The 14,114-nt window shown below is 37.0% G+C and overlaps 1 protein-coding gene across 2 annotated transcripts in view; it reads left to right on the forward strand.

Moving 5' to 3' along the window:
- The first annotated feature begins 2,879 nt into the window (after positions 1 to 2,879).
- The window catches only part of SINHCAF (SIN3-HDAC complex associated factor), a 29,287-nt gene continuing 18,052 nt past the window's right edge, over positions 2,880 to 14,114 (forward strand). Inside the window, exon 1 of one of the 2 annotated variants that reach the window (XM_074194792.1) lies at positions 2,880 to 3,182. The gene's annotated coding sequence lies outside the window, so the exon portion shown is untranslated. The other variant, XM_074194793.1, reaches the window with a different exon arrangement.

Below are 14,114 nucleotides of genomic sequence, written 5' to 3' on the forward strand. Positions count from 1 at the left end.
GTAAAACATAAATTATTGGTTTGAAGACAGAAATACTGACAAAAACCTATTAATTTATTTATTCTTTTGCCAAAAAAGAATTTGTTCTCTCAATTTCTCATATTCAAGTCCCTCAAAATAAAAAATATGAGTTAAATTTTATGAGAAGTCAGTAAGTTCAAGTGAATGTGTTTATGTTAGATATACATTTTGAAAGGCTACAATAAAGTGAGGTTCCAATATATTCAGATATATTTACAGTATAAATTATATGAAGACGAGTAAGATATGATTCTTTTACCCATGTTTCTTATATTTTCCTTTCAATTTTAGGACAAATAATCTCTAAGATTCCTTCCAGTTTTAAATTTTATAATATGGCAAAGGATAAGTTAATTTTCATGTTGATCAATGTACATATTTAACTCAATTTACACTTTAAATTCAATCTTCACAAAAAATTGGCAATTGATTTGTCAGAAGGTAATAGAATGAAACTTTTTAAAGTGCCTCACTAAAAGAACAAAAAGATGGGAGAATAACACTATTGTCCTCATTTTACAAAATTTCCAAAAAATTTGGGGCATACTTTCCCAGAAATATCCATGTCAACAGTAGAAAGAGTGAACACATTGAGGGATACAAATGTAGAGAGCATATGTGGTCAGAGTACACACAGAGGTTACCTAGGTAAGAAACACAGAATCACAAAACTTTAGAGCTGGAAAGGATCTCAGGGGCCATCCAAATCAACTTACACCTCAAAAGGAATTTTAACAATATGATTCAAATTCCTTTTCAAGTTCTTTGTTGGTTTCATCAACATATGAAAAACTAGGAATGTTACTGAGTTGGTGGAAAAATTCTGAAATTGTCCTCTGAGATTAGTATTATCTGTACCTTTGCAGTGGATGGGAAAATGGAAGAGATTTGTCCTTTAAATTCAAGACACTAGAAGTATTTGTGGAGAAATGTCCTTCAGGATTCTTGGAAATGTTTATTTGCTACTTTCTTTACTATATTATTTGATGATTTTGCTTAGAATTTTGTCCTTAGATAACTAGAAAATAAATTGTTGTTTGGCTTGTGAGTTATAATTTTGAGTATAACACTATTATCCTCATTTTACAAAGTAGAAAATAAGAGGTTTTAGCAAAGTTAAGTAATCCCCCCCCCCCCCAAGGTCACATAGCTAGTAAGTTATGGAGTCAGGAGGAGTGTTGCCAAAGTTATTTTGATTCAGGGTTTCTTTTTCTGCATCTCAAACATCATATTAAATTATATTTTCAAACTAAGAGGATTTTCTATTATTTTTAAATGACGGGCAGACTGAGATTTGGGAGTCAGATTTAAGGTTCAAAGGCATAGTTTGTAATGCTTCCTTTACTACTTAGTACCTCATTGACCTTGGGTTCCATATTTAACCTCTATAGATCTCTGATTTTTCATTAGTAAAATGAGAGGATTTAGCTAAATCAAAAGTTTTTAACTTTTTTTTAATGTGCCATGAGCCTGTCTGGCAGTTTGATAAAACCTATGGATTCATTATTAGAATATTTTAAAAGGCATAAAACATACAAGATTAAAAATGAAACAAATTATATTGAAATAACTATTCAAAAGATCAAAGATATAGTCACAGGTTAACAATCCCTCTGCTAGATAAAATATTTAAAATCCTCCTATGGAACAATAATTATATTCATTGTTTTCCCTTTATTTTTTAAATCAAATACAAGCAAATAGCACCTCTTTTTTTTTAAGTTTTATACTTTGCAGGAATATTATGCTCCATCTATTTTTCCATGATGGTCATGATGAATATAGTAACACCTTAGTTGGGGACTTCCAGTTTAGCTGCATATTCTTTGTTTTAGATTTTCTATATATTTAAGGCAATGGGGTTAAGTGACGAGTTCGAACTCGGGCCCTCCTGACTCCAGGGTCACTGGGCCACCCTTTAGTCGCATATTCTCACTGAATGGTGAATAATAAAATCTGTCAATAAGCGATTCCATTATATTGCTTATTGATTCATTTAGGAACCATCCACAAATCTTTCTGTTTCCTTCCTGAGTCATCAAAACTGAGCTGGGGCTGCTGGCTTTGTCTCCGGGGTGCACTGGTATTTTCTTCCTTTATGTAGAGGTCAAACTGAAATGAAATGAAGTGCTTCGATTTCTGCTAACAGACGATTCATTTTTCTTTTCCTCACTGAAACCTGCCAGTAGCCTCTTCCCGCCTCGTCCCGTCTCCCCCCATTCTCGAGGCTGGCACTATTTCTAAATGAAGAGAACTCTCATCAACAAGTCAGTCCAAGGATCTATTTGCAGGTTTCCAGGCTTGCAACCTGCTCTCATGGAGTTCTTGGGGGGAGGCTGCCCTGTGGCCGCAGAAATTGGGAATCCGCTCAACTGAACTGACAAACTGATAAGAAAATGAAGCGATCGATAGAAACAACAAGGCATGGGGAGGAGGAGAGAAACGTGTTATTATACAGTTTTTAGAAATGTCCCGCTTAAAAAAAAAAACACAACAAGAAGAGCAAAAATCGATGCCCCAGAGGGGAAAAAAAAAGGTGAAAAAAAGAGCAGACCCGCCTCCGCAATCACCTTGGGCCTCAAGTTTGCAGCAGGTGTGGGAGCCCCGCAAGATGCAGCTTTTGAAAAAAAGGTAACACGTTAAAAAAAAAAGTCTTTTTAAATTTTTCCTCAATAAACTTCACGAGGAAGAAGTTCGGAACGTACCGAGGCTCCAAATAGAGAACAGGCTATTCCTTCCCCCGGCTCCGCCTCTTCCCCCTTGGGGGCGTTTGTTTACGTGACGTCTCTGCCGTAGTAAGCAGCCCCCGCCCTCTTCTCGGTTTAGTCCGGCCCGCCATGTTTCCCGCGCGGCGCGTCTCCCCTTAAAAGGACAATAGAGGCTACGGGGGCGCGCGGGCCCGCCTGGGCTTCCACCCTCGGTCGCTCTCGTGTGCGCAGGAGCTCACATGCAAATGAGTTCGATTCAAGAGAATTTTGTCCCGGGAACAGCGCGTGCGCAAAAGGAAATCGAAATCTACACCTTCCCGGCCCTAGGTAACAACTGCTGAATTGCAGTAGACAATTTTTCCGGAGCCGAAGGAGCAGCCTGAAGGAGGACGAGGGCCCGGCTGACTTGTAGGACACCCCGCCTCGCGCTCCCCCTTGAATTCCTCCAGGAAGGTGAGCCACTCTTATCCTTATCCTTTTGCAAAAACTGTTTCTTGAGGCGTTTCATAATTTTCTTTCCCACCGAACCCGCCTGCTCTGTAGACGCTATCCCTTATTGCAGGAAGTTTTTTTTCTTGGAGTTGGCTCTGCCGGGAGCGTTACTTTAATTTAATACTAAATCTTCCAATGTTTTGACGTGCATGTGTTTTATTTGTCCCTTCTACTTTGCAACAAAAGGCAAAGTAAAAAGGTTCGAGGGGAAAAGTAGAGCGAGCAAATGAGTGAGAGATAATGGGAGTTCACAGACTCACTTTGAAGGTGACAATGACTTTTTTCCAGCCGCAGTGGTTGCTTAAATAAAACAAAAAGGCCTATTTTCCTCCACTGGGCGAACAATCTGGGAGAGGTCCCATACCCGAAAGTCCCGGGCTTGCTGCTGGAGTTGTTAGAAAGCTCTAAGGTAGTTAAGTCCTACAGATTTAGCCCCCCCCCCCATTTCGAGCACGTGTCTTAGTTTTTAAACGTGAAAATTAAATGCATTTCGGATGGGAAATGTTGTTTGCTTTTGAGAGACCGCGACTGGTAGTTTTAAAATTTGCCCCCCCCCTTCCAATTTGCTTAGATTAGCTGTTAGCACGCGGCGTGGCGTTTTTTTTGCTAAAAACTCTTGGAGAGCCGCGGATGCGACAATGAGACAGAACATGCGGCCGTTTAAAAATAGCTCCAAACCCAAACCCGATTTCTCCTTGAATTTCTCCCAACGTTTCCCATACCAGAATTCAATTGCAGCATTTGTTTGGTTACGAATCATTCACTTGTAACTTTAATCTGGCAAACGTCAGGGCTCCCTTACCTGGATTTTTTGTTCTAGGAAGTTCTTTCCGGCAGTTTTAAAAATGGCAAGTTAAACCCAAGTTGACTTCGAGATGAAGGGAGTTCAGTTGTCCCAAGGATTCAAGTGAACCCCAAAAGGGACTCATTTTCCATCTAAAACCTGACATGACACGTGCTCCAAGCTGCACTTGTGTGTTTTTTTTTAATTTAGCAGTAGCCAAAGTCTTTTAGTAATTCATTGTTTGGTAGATGATTCCCACTTCGGAGGGCAGCGTGATTTCTTTTAAATTTTTACTTTCTTTTGCTGATGGCGTCTTGCCAGTTTAAAAAAAGCAGCGTGGAAAGTCTTAACTATCAGCTTCTTTGCCTGAGATTGTTCTGGGATTTCTATCAAGGACGTTTCAAAACTTTGATTCAATTTCTTCTCTCCGGAGGGAAGATGAGAGAGGACCAGGGATGGGGTGCATGTGTCTTTCCATTAGTGTCCCCATTCTCTTCCCCTCCCCCCTCCCCCCCCAGCGAAAACAATCCGACATCTCAGATGCTGCACGTAGGCAGAGCCTGGCTGGACAGAAAACAAAGAGGGCTGCATGTGCTCGTGCTCCTGGGTGCAAGATCCAGCCAGGGCGGGCGAAGGAACCTGGTTCTGGTTCGGGCTGCCCTTCTGGAGTGGAAGGCTGGTTTCTAGAAGGGCTTTTGTTCCCCCTCCCTCTCTTGGGGAAACTTTGGCTGCACACGCTACTTACTCCTCTAAGGTGCCATACTGGGTGCATGGAGGAGTAGGCGTGTGGCTTTACTTTCAGGCAGGGAGGAAGGAAGCTTCCCAGTCCTCTGTTTAAATATAACTGCAGGGGCCTGCGGACTCGCGGCGGCCCAGGTGATGTTAGGATTTCCGTTCATGCCTTTTTTAAAAGGTTCTTTTAGATCGCTACCATGGCTTGGTCGAATCTGTGCGTGCGTGTATGTGTGTGTGTGTGTGTATATGGGAGGTCTGTTGATTTGCCTTTGAAGTCGAACTGTTGCCATGTTTGAATTACGTCAGGGTAAAGCCATGAGGAGGAACAAGTCTTAGCAGAGCAGCGCAGCCCAGCCAGCAGTGTGGAGGATGAAGGAACGGCCTGTTGGACTCCATGAGCACAGATGTCGGAGTGGGCTTTGGCGTGGCCCGGGCGCTGCCTTAGGCTCCCGGGAGAAGATGCACGTAAACTTTAGCTCCAATTCGGAGCCAGGCACCGAGGAGAGGCGTCCTAGAGCCGAATTTTACTTTGTCCTCTCTAGGCTCTCCAAGAACGAGCTCAAGAGGAACTTGAAAGTTCCTAGCTTTTTTTTTTAATTCAAATACAGGGACATTGCATATTATGACTTTTATATAATTGTGCTCTTTTTTTTAACTAAACTGTCTTCTTCACCATCTGCGATCTATTATCTAATTAATGAGAATTCTATAGAAAGGAGAATTCAGAGTGTAATGAAGGAGGATGAAACATATTTTGCTTTTATAGACTTTACAGCTCTTGGTGTCTTTAGACACACATAGACTTCTGTTTGCCTCTACTCCGCCTCATCGATAACCCTGAGGAAGTTTAGTGGTTCCCCACTGTTGCTGCTCTAGGGGAAGTGAGTACTGGAACTGAATTCTACTGTGTGTGTGTGTGTGTGTGTGTGTGACATTTTATTTAGGTTGGATTTGAGGACGAAAAGTTTCTTTTCTTGTTATTTTCTTCCTTCGCTTCCTAACCCTCCTACATTTTCTCCAGCACACAAGAGATTAGAAGATTGTGAAATATAGAATTTATTTGCCCTTAACAACGACAACACTATCTTAGTAATGCCCCCCCAAAAAAATATTATTTGCCTTGGATAACATTAGTTATTTCTTTCTCTTGCCACCCCCTCATTTATTGACTTTCTCTTCTAAGAGGAAATGAAAAATAGATTTTTTTGGTGAGTATGAGAAATTTCAGAAATTGGTTGTAATTAAATTGGCTTTATTTTGTAAGGTTGGACTTAACTTACAATTGGCTACTCCTTCATTAACTTGAAATCTAGTTATATTAGACTGTTTTTGAAGAATCTCAGCATAATGATGCATGGAAAAGCTGACTTTAAGTCCCATCTTTTACACATAGTTACCTACGTAGTTTTCACTGTGGTCTGGGTAACTCTTCAAGTCTATAACCTGCATAAATTGTGTAAACCTAAATTGGTAGAGGCCCCTACAGGTATGCCTCATCTCTATGGGATCAAAATTGGGGGAGAGGCAAGCTTGGGTCAATTTGGTTTTAATGTGGGGTGATTTTTGGAATCTTTGAAAGAGGATGCTGATGGATGCAATTTATTGGCTCTTTTTCCAACTTTTGTGAACTACTGTTAACCCTTTTCCTTCTTAAATTTTCCTTTTAATTTACTTTTTATAAGTGACCCTGAGCACACATTTTAAAAAATATAACTTTGATTATACCAGAGTTTTTTGGTTTTTGTGGGTAGACTACAAGTTCAGGTGTCTCAGGGCAGCACCAATTCATCCTACTTTTTTTTAGATGTTCCTGATTTTTTGGTTTTTCAATTGTTTGGCCAGATGTTTTGAGAATTGGTTCTGAACGTTATATGCGTAATGTACCTGTGAATAGTTCCCAGTACATTGTGTGCTTTTAATTATTAGATTATTTTCACGTAATTTTATGGTTTGCTTGGTCCAAAGCAGAGAGGACAAACAACTAGCCAATGACATTCCTCAGTGCAATCCAAACCAAATTAAAATGTATTTGGGAAATATTTAATAAAATAAAAATATGGTACTATATAGTTTTATACAAAATGTCCACCGGAATCCACAAGTCCCTATATTTATTTGAGTTGACACCACTGGAATCCAAGTTGACTTGTTTAATAGCAGATTTTTGCAGTAATTGAGGCAGAGGAAACCCAAGTTCTATCTCTACCCTAACATATTTGACTTACATTTCTGGGCCTCCTTATACATAAAATGTGAGGGCGGTACTACACTTACAACTGTAGAAGTCGGAAAATGACTTGGAAAAAATAATTTAAGTAAATTTCATGATTACACTTTTTATCTTTTACAGGATCACTTCTAGCTTAGCACTTGGGTTATTTGGAAAAAATAAGTAGAATTATATTGAACTAGTTTCTTATATTGTCCAGGTTAAGTGGAGGGTTTGACGTGCTCTTCAAAACTTGTTTTTACAGTCTGTAACTATAGTTTTACATATATGTGTGTGTGTGTATGTGTATATATATATGTATGTAAAATATAGTTATGGTTATATAGTTATATAGTTCTAGTTATGGTGATTAGAATGATTGACCTTAGCAGAAAATTTTACCAGATTTGTACCAAAAACCCAATTTAATAATTCATAATGGCCAATATTGACTTATGGTTAGAGAAACCTACTTGAGAAATAGTTTAGGATTGGAGGGCTGTTTAATGATATGTGTGTGTGTGTGTGTGTGTGTGTGTGTAATATATATATATATATGCACACACATACATACACACACAATCAAAGCTAGAAAAAAGTATATATAATATGCCAGTCAGTTGCCACTCTTACTACTTTAAATTTATGTGAGAAAGTGCAATGCTCTGAGCAAAGCAGAATTAAAGAAGCTTGATATGGGCACTTTTAGATAGGACACACCAAATGTTTACATAGCTTTTTTGTGCCTGTGGTAAAGCATTCCAAGCTAGTATTGATCTGATCAGCCAAAGTTGACATAACTTAACACTCTTAACAGTTGATGTTGATTGGTCCTCTTGGAGAAAAAAGGCCAACAGTGACCTAATGGACTATGAACTGTGAATTGCAGGTTCTACGAATATTAAAAATATATATGTGTGTGTGTGTGTGTGTGTGTGTAGTCCTTGTCCCCAAAGAATTTATGACATGTATCTTTATAAACTGACCCCTTTTCAATCTTCTTATGCATTCTCTTTGATAAACTGCTAAAGGCTAGCCACATTGACCTGTTTTAACTGTTTCTCATACTTTCCAGTGCCTTTCCAGTTTCTTCCTTCATGAAATGGTTTCTCCTCCTTCTAAGATACCTGTTTCTTCAAGACTCAGTTGCAGAAACTAGACCTCTTTCTCTAGGTCTTTCCTTCATCACCTTATCTGCCTAGTACCTTTCTTTCTCAGGTTATATTTCATCCAATCTGTTTATGTACCTTGTATATACATCTTTTTAACTCCACTTAAATGTAGGGCAGAGATTTTTTTTTATCTTTAATACCTAGCACATTGTAAATTAAGCACTTAATTGTTGATGCATTATAAAATATAGATATATAGATACATATATATACACACACACACACACACACACACACACACACACACACACACACCTTTTTTGAAGCTTGTGCTGGAAAGACTGTCAACAACTTTGCTTTCAGTTTGCTTTTCTCTTCTTTCAATTTTTGTTTGCATTTTTTTAAAAGTTCCAGAGTAAACTTCTTGTAGCTACTGGTCTTAATTTTTTGACTTTGTTTCTGATATCTTTGAATATTAGGGTCTTGTCTTATTCTTTCTTTTTATTTTCCTTTTTATCTGCCACCTGTTGGTGATGAAAGCAAACTGGAATTATATCTCATCAAAAAGAAAATAGTCAGATTTCAAAGATAGCTTCTATAAAAAGTTTTTATTTGACTTACAGTTCTTGGTGAGCTTTATTTACTTATAAAAATCACACAATCATATAAATAAATAATTAATGATTGTTAATCCGCATTTAATTAATATTCTCTTTTTTTTCACTAGTTGATTCCTTTATGAGAGTAATAGCCAGCTTAGTTTAAACCAGGGAGCACTCACTTTCCCTGGAGAAGTAGGAACATATTCAAATGAAGAAAAAAAGCACATATCAAAATAAGAGGATAAAAACTTCCCCCACATCCTTCTTGGGAATGCTAATTTTTTTTTCCTCCATTCAAATTTCTTCAAGTAATTAACATTCCACAGTGAGGATGACAGCATACAAATATTCACCCACGACTTAACAATGTTTACATTATATTGGAGTGAATTTGTGTATGCTACAAACCTTTGATTTCTGGTTATTTTTTCTTTATTTTTACCTCCTTTTACAAGTATACTTGCCTTGTTTTTATTTCCCATCCTATCCCACCTTTGCATTGAAGTCACCAAGGATCAGACAGTATGTTGACTTAATTTGAAAGTTTTGTTGACTTCATAGAATTTTTTGACTAATTCATTCTTGTTATTAGCTACATTTAATTACATGGTTGTGTGCTTGAAAATATTTCTCATCAGTACCACAATATAAAGTGACTCCTTTAAATCTGTTTCTTGCCCAGCCTTTGAGTGTATTAAAAAAAATTTTGCAAAGTCTTTTTCAATAGCTTACCATGAAAATTCTTTCTAAAACAAGCTTTTTATGGGGCTTCCATATTGCATTGTTGATTTTATTAAGTTTGTAGTACTGAAACCTCCCAATATTTTTTCAGACAAATTACTAAGTGGTCATTTCTCTCCTCATCTTGTTCTTGTGAAGTTGGGCTTAGTTATGGTTGTGTCTGTATTTATTCCAATTCAGTTTTGCCTTAAAAGCTTCATCACAATATTCTGCCATATAGTTTTAGCTTTTCTTCTTAACTTTGTGTTATCTGTAAATATGATTACTGTGCCAGCTTTTGATTTTTTTTTTCCCCAAGTCACCCTTGGCAGGGCCTAGATGCCCTGGAACACTACAATAATGTTAGTCCAAAATGTCATCAAACCATTAATTGCCACTCTTTGGATCCATCAGTGGACCAGTTCTGATTCTTCTTGACCTTTACTCTTGTCTCATTTACATCTCTCCATTTTATCCACAAAAATTACATAAGAGATTTCAACACATGTTTTGCTAAAATCTAGGTAGACCTTTTGCTAATTTGCTAGGTTTGACCTTAGGAAAAGGAGGTTATTCTGATATAAAGCCATGCAAACTTACTGTAGTCTCCTATCATTTCTTACTTTAAAAAAGATTCTAGCATTTTATAAGGAATTCATTTGACCTGTAGTTTTACAGAATCCCTTCTTTATCCTTTTGAAAGTGGAACATTTCATTGTTCTTCAATTCTGTTCTCCCATTTTCAGTGGATTTTTTTTAAACTTTATTTTCTTACAGATTTTTGTTTTTGGAGTAAATTTTTATTTTTTTTTTTTAATTTTAGAAAGGTTTTATTTATTTATTTTGAGTTTTGCAATTTTCCCCCCAATCTTGCTCTATAGATTGCTTTTTTTTTTTAGGTTTTTGCAAGGCAAATGGGGTTGAGTGGCTTGCCCAAGGCCACACAACTAGGTAATCATTAAGTGTCTGAGATAGGATTTGAACCCAGGTACTCCTGACTCCAGGGCCAGTGCTTTTATCCACTGCCACACCTACCCACCCCCGCTCAATACATTTTTATTGTCATCCTTTGTTACTGTTTTATTCCCTTATATATTTTTTTCTCTCCTTCAAGAAAGAGAAGAAAAAATTTCAGCAAAACTTGTCAACACCCCCAAAACCCTGACTCTTTATATGCAGTATTTCACATAGTTGGGATTCCTCTCACATTTATTTCTGTAAAGGGTTGGGGAGTGTCTTATTTCTTTTGAGTCCTTTCCCTTTATGTCTTCATACAACATTCGTTTTGATAGTTTTTTTGTTTGCTGGTTTTAACATCGACATTGTTGCAGTCATTGTATATTTTTCCTTTTTATCTGTTCATGCTTTCCTGTATTCATCATGTTTGTTGTTTGACAGCATAGTAATATTCCATTGTAATCATATACTACAATATTTTTTGACCATCTCTCAACTGATGGACATCGACATTGTTGCCAATTCTTTATTTATGTATACCTAAGTATGGTTGTTATGGTGGAACCTTTTGTACCTCTTTGAGATACATTCCTGGAGGTAGACTCTCTGGGTCAAAGAATGTGGATATTATGTTGGCTTTATTTGCATAATTTCAAATTGCTTCCCAGAGTGGTTCACAGTACTATAGTTCATAGCCCCACCAATCACAATGCATTAGTGGCCCTTTATCAAACTCCCACCAGTTTTGATTATTACCATTTGTCATGTTTGCCAATTGGCTTTGTGCAGTGTAAAACCTCTGGATAGTTTAGATTTCCAGGTCTCTTCTTAGTGATTAAGAACATTTTTATTTGGTTTTTAATAGCTTATGATTCTTGGGAGAATTGTTTCTAGTTTTTTAAAGATCAGTAACTGTCTTACCCAGTTCAGTAACTGGCTTACGTAGTTATCTATTACTGCTTTGTGAGCTATATATTATTATTAGTTAGGTGCTTGCTTATGATCTTGGGTTTTAGCTTTCTATTAGTTTCTTTTTTTTTTTTTTTTCAGGTTTTTGCAAGGCAGATAGAGTTAAGTGGCTTGCCCAAGGCCATATTGCTAGATAATTAAGTGTCTGAGTTCTGATTTGAACTCAGGTACTCCAGGCTCCTGGGCTGGTGCTCCACCTAGCTGCCCCCTTATTTAGTCCCTCCAATCCAAAGATGATTCTTCTTGAAAGGGGTAAAAAAAAGCAAAATAAGATTATCTGCCCTGCCTTTTTTTTTTTTTTTTTTTTTTTTTTGCTATTATCCTTTCTACTCCCATGCCTTAGGCACGCTCCTTTGCCTTTCTTTAACCTCCTTTCCCCACTAGGACTAAAACAAAACTACTTAGTTGTCTTTTCTATTCATTGTGAGGCTTAGCATTCCTAATACTTTTCCTACTTTTGTATTTAATCTCTATTACCAAATTTTTTTTCTATTTCCTGTGTTTTTTAAAAACTGGAATCTGTCATTTCAGCATTATCAATACCTGCCCTCCCAAAGAGGTAACTTAGAAGTTATCATTTGTCAGAGGCAGGACTTCTCAGGTAAAGTTGCACTTGTTAATTCCCAACATTACTTGCCAGGCACTTCACTCAGTGATGGGGAAGCCCCTGCCCCCAAGGAGATAACATTCTAATCAGAGACATATGTATATCCAGAATAAATTGGGTATGATCTCAGAGGGATCAAGAAAGACTTTTGCAGAAGGTGGCACTTTAGTGAGGCTTTCAAGAAGCCAAACAATTCAAAAGGCAGAGGATGAAGAGGAAGAGAATTTCAGGCCTGGGGAACAGACTGTGGAAATGCCTGGAATTTATAGGGAGAGTGTCTTGGGTGTAGAACTGTTGGAAGGCCAGTGTCACTGAATCATAAAATGTGGAAGAGGGAGTGTAATAAGACCAGAAAAGTAGGAAGGAACCAGTTTATAAAGGACTTTAAAGGCCAAGCAGAGGACTAGAGATTTAATCTTTTGAAGAAAGCCACTGGAGTTGATTAAATAGATTGATATAATCAGACTTAGATTTTAGAAAGGTCAGTTTTGATGGCTGAATGAAGTGGGAAAGACAGTTGGAGAAGCCAACTAGCAGGCTTTTCACAGATAAAAGTGGTGGTTATATTCATGAGACTTGGATGATGGATTTTTTTCTCCCTTATAACCGAAATTGAAATTAAAATTAAGATATAGCCTTCCCCTTCTTTATCATAAATTCAGAGATGGAAGCATCATTTTATTCTAGCAGCTAGATCCCTCCACATAGATAAAAATTAAATGCATAATAAAGATTCTTCATTTATTATTATTATTATTGTTATTATTATTATTATTATTAATGCATTCTGCCACGCAGTTCCTCTTTCTATACAGGGAGTCTGAAACATTCTGGCTGTACTTACTAAAACCTGTTCTTTATTTTGATTTAATTATTTCTTTAGTGACACCACCCACTCTTTCATCTTAGTTACTCTGGGATAATCTTTGATTCTTCCTCTTTCATATCCAGATACATAACTAGTCCTTTTTTTTTTTTATCAATTCCCTTCCTCTCTATTTCATTCTATGAACATCAATTTATTCTTCTTGTTTATATTGCATTTCATCTTCCTTTCCCACTCCTCACTTCAAAAAAACTTTCTTATATAGAGACCTGCTTATGTTACTCGTTAAAAATCTCAAGTTATTTTTTGTATGAAAACTAAAGTTTACAAATTTTTTTTTGTCTTTAGTTTTTAGAGTTTCAGATTTCCCTTGCTGGCAGAACAGAGGGTGTTCAAATTTTCCCTGGTCTCCTCCTACAGAAATATATCATTTAAATCAGTTAATATAACAAGGAAAAATCCAAATATGTGTGTGTGTGTGTGTGTGTGTGTATGCGCACCATTCTACACATTTAGACTCTCTACCACAGACACCTGTAAAGAAGTGTGGGGAGTGTCTTCTCATCTCTTTTTGGAAACAATGCTTGTTCTTTGTAATTTTGCAACTAAGCTTACTTATATCATCAATTCATATATCTTTCCATACTTCTTTGTATTCACCACATTCATTATTTCTTACAACACAGTAAAATCTCATTGCATTCTGTGCACTACAATTTGTGTTTAGCCATTCCTCTATCTGTGAGGAATCTTACTGTTTTCAGTTCTTTCTATCATAAGAAACAGATTTCTTTTTTTTACCTCAAGGATCTCTACAGTCTGGTGCCACCTTCTTTCAGTCTCATTGCAGTCCCTCTCTATTATACTCACTCTAAAATGGTCTTCTAGTATCAGAGATATCTATGCTCACTATGCTTGGTAGTCAGCATGTCTGGAACAATATGATTTCTTGCCCCTGTTCCCTGTGTCTAGAATCCTATCCCTCTTTTGCTTGTTGATCTGTCCCTTAAAACTTAACTCCTCAACTCAGTTCCACAAACAAGCATTTATCTAGCACTTAGAGAAATTGCATAATTGGTTACAAATGGGACCAATTATACTGAAATAGGGTTATCAGAATGTTTTCAAGTTATATCCTAAGTTAAAAACCTTTGCTCTATCCACTGACCAGTGAAACAGTTGTTAGATTTTTCAGCATGAAAATTGTTATCTTTTTTCCCTTAGGAAATTGAAGGTTTTTCTCATTAGAATTATATGAAAATTATTTTTTCTTCCTTCAACCCTACCTTTGCTGGATTAGAAAAAATATAAAATCCTTTTAACAAATATATATATATAGACCAGTAAGAGAAATTTCTTGCTCATGTCTAAA

Source organism: Macrotis lagotis, chromosome 7, assembly GCF_037893015.1.
Source record: "Macrotis lagotis isolate mMagLag1 chromosome 7, bilby.v1.9.chrom.fasta, whole genome shotgun sequence".
Lineage (NCBI taxonomy): Eukaryota > Metazoa > Chordata > Mammalia > Peramelemorphia > Peramelidae > Macrotis > Macrotis lagotis.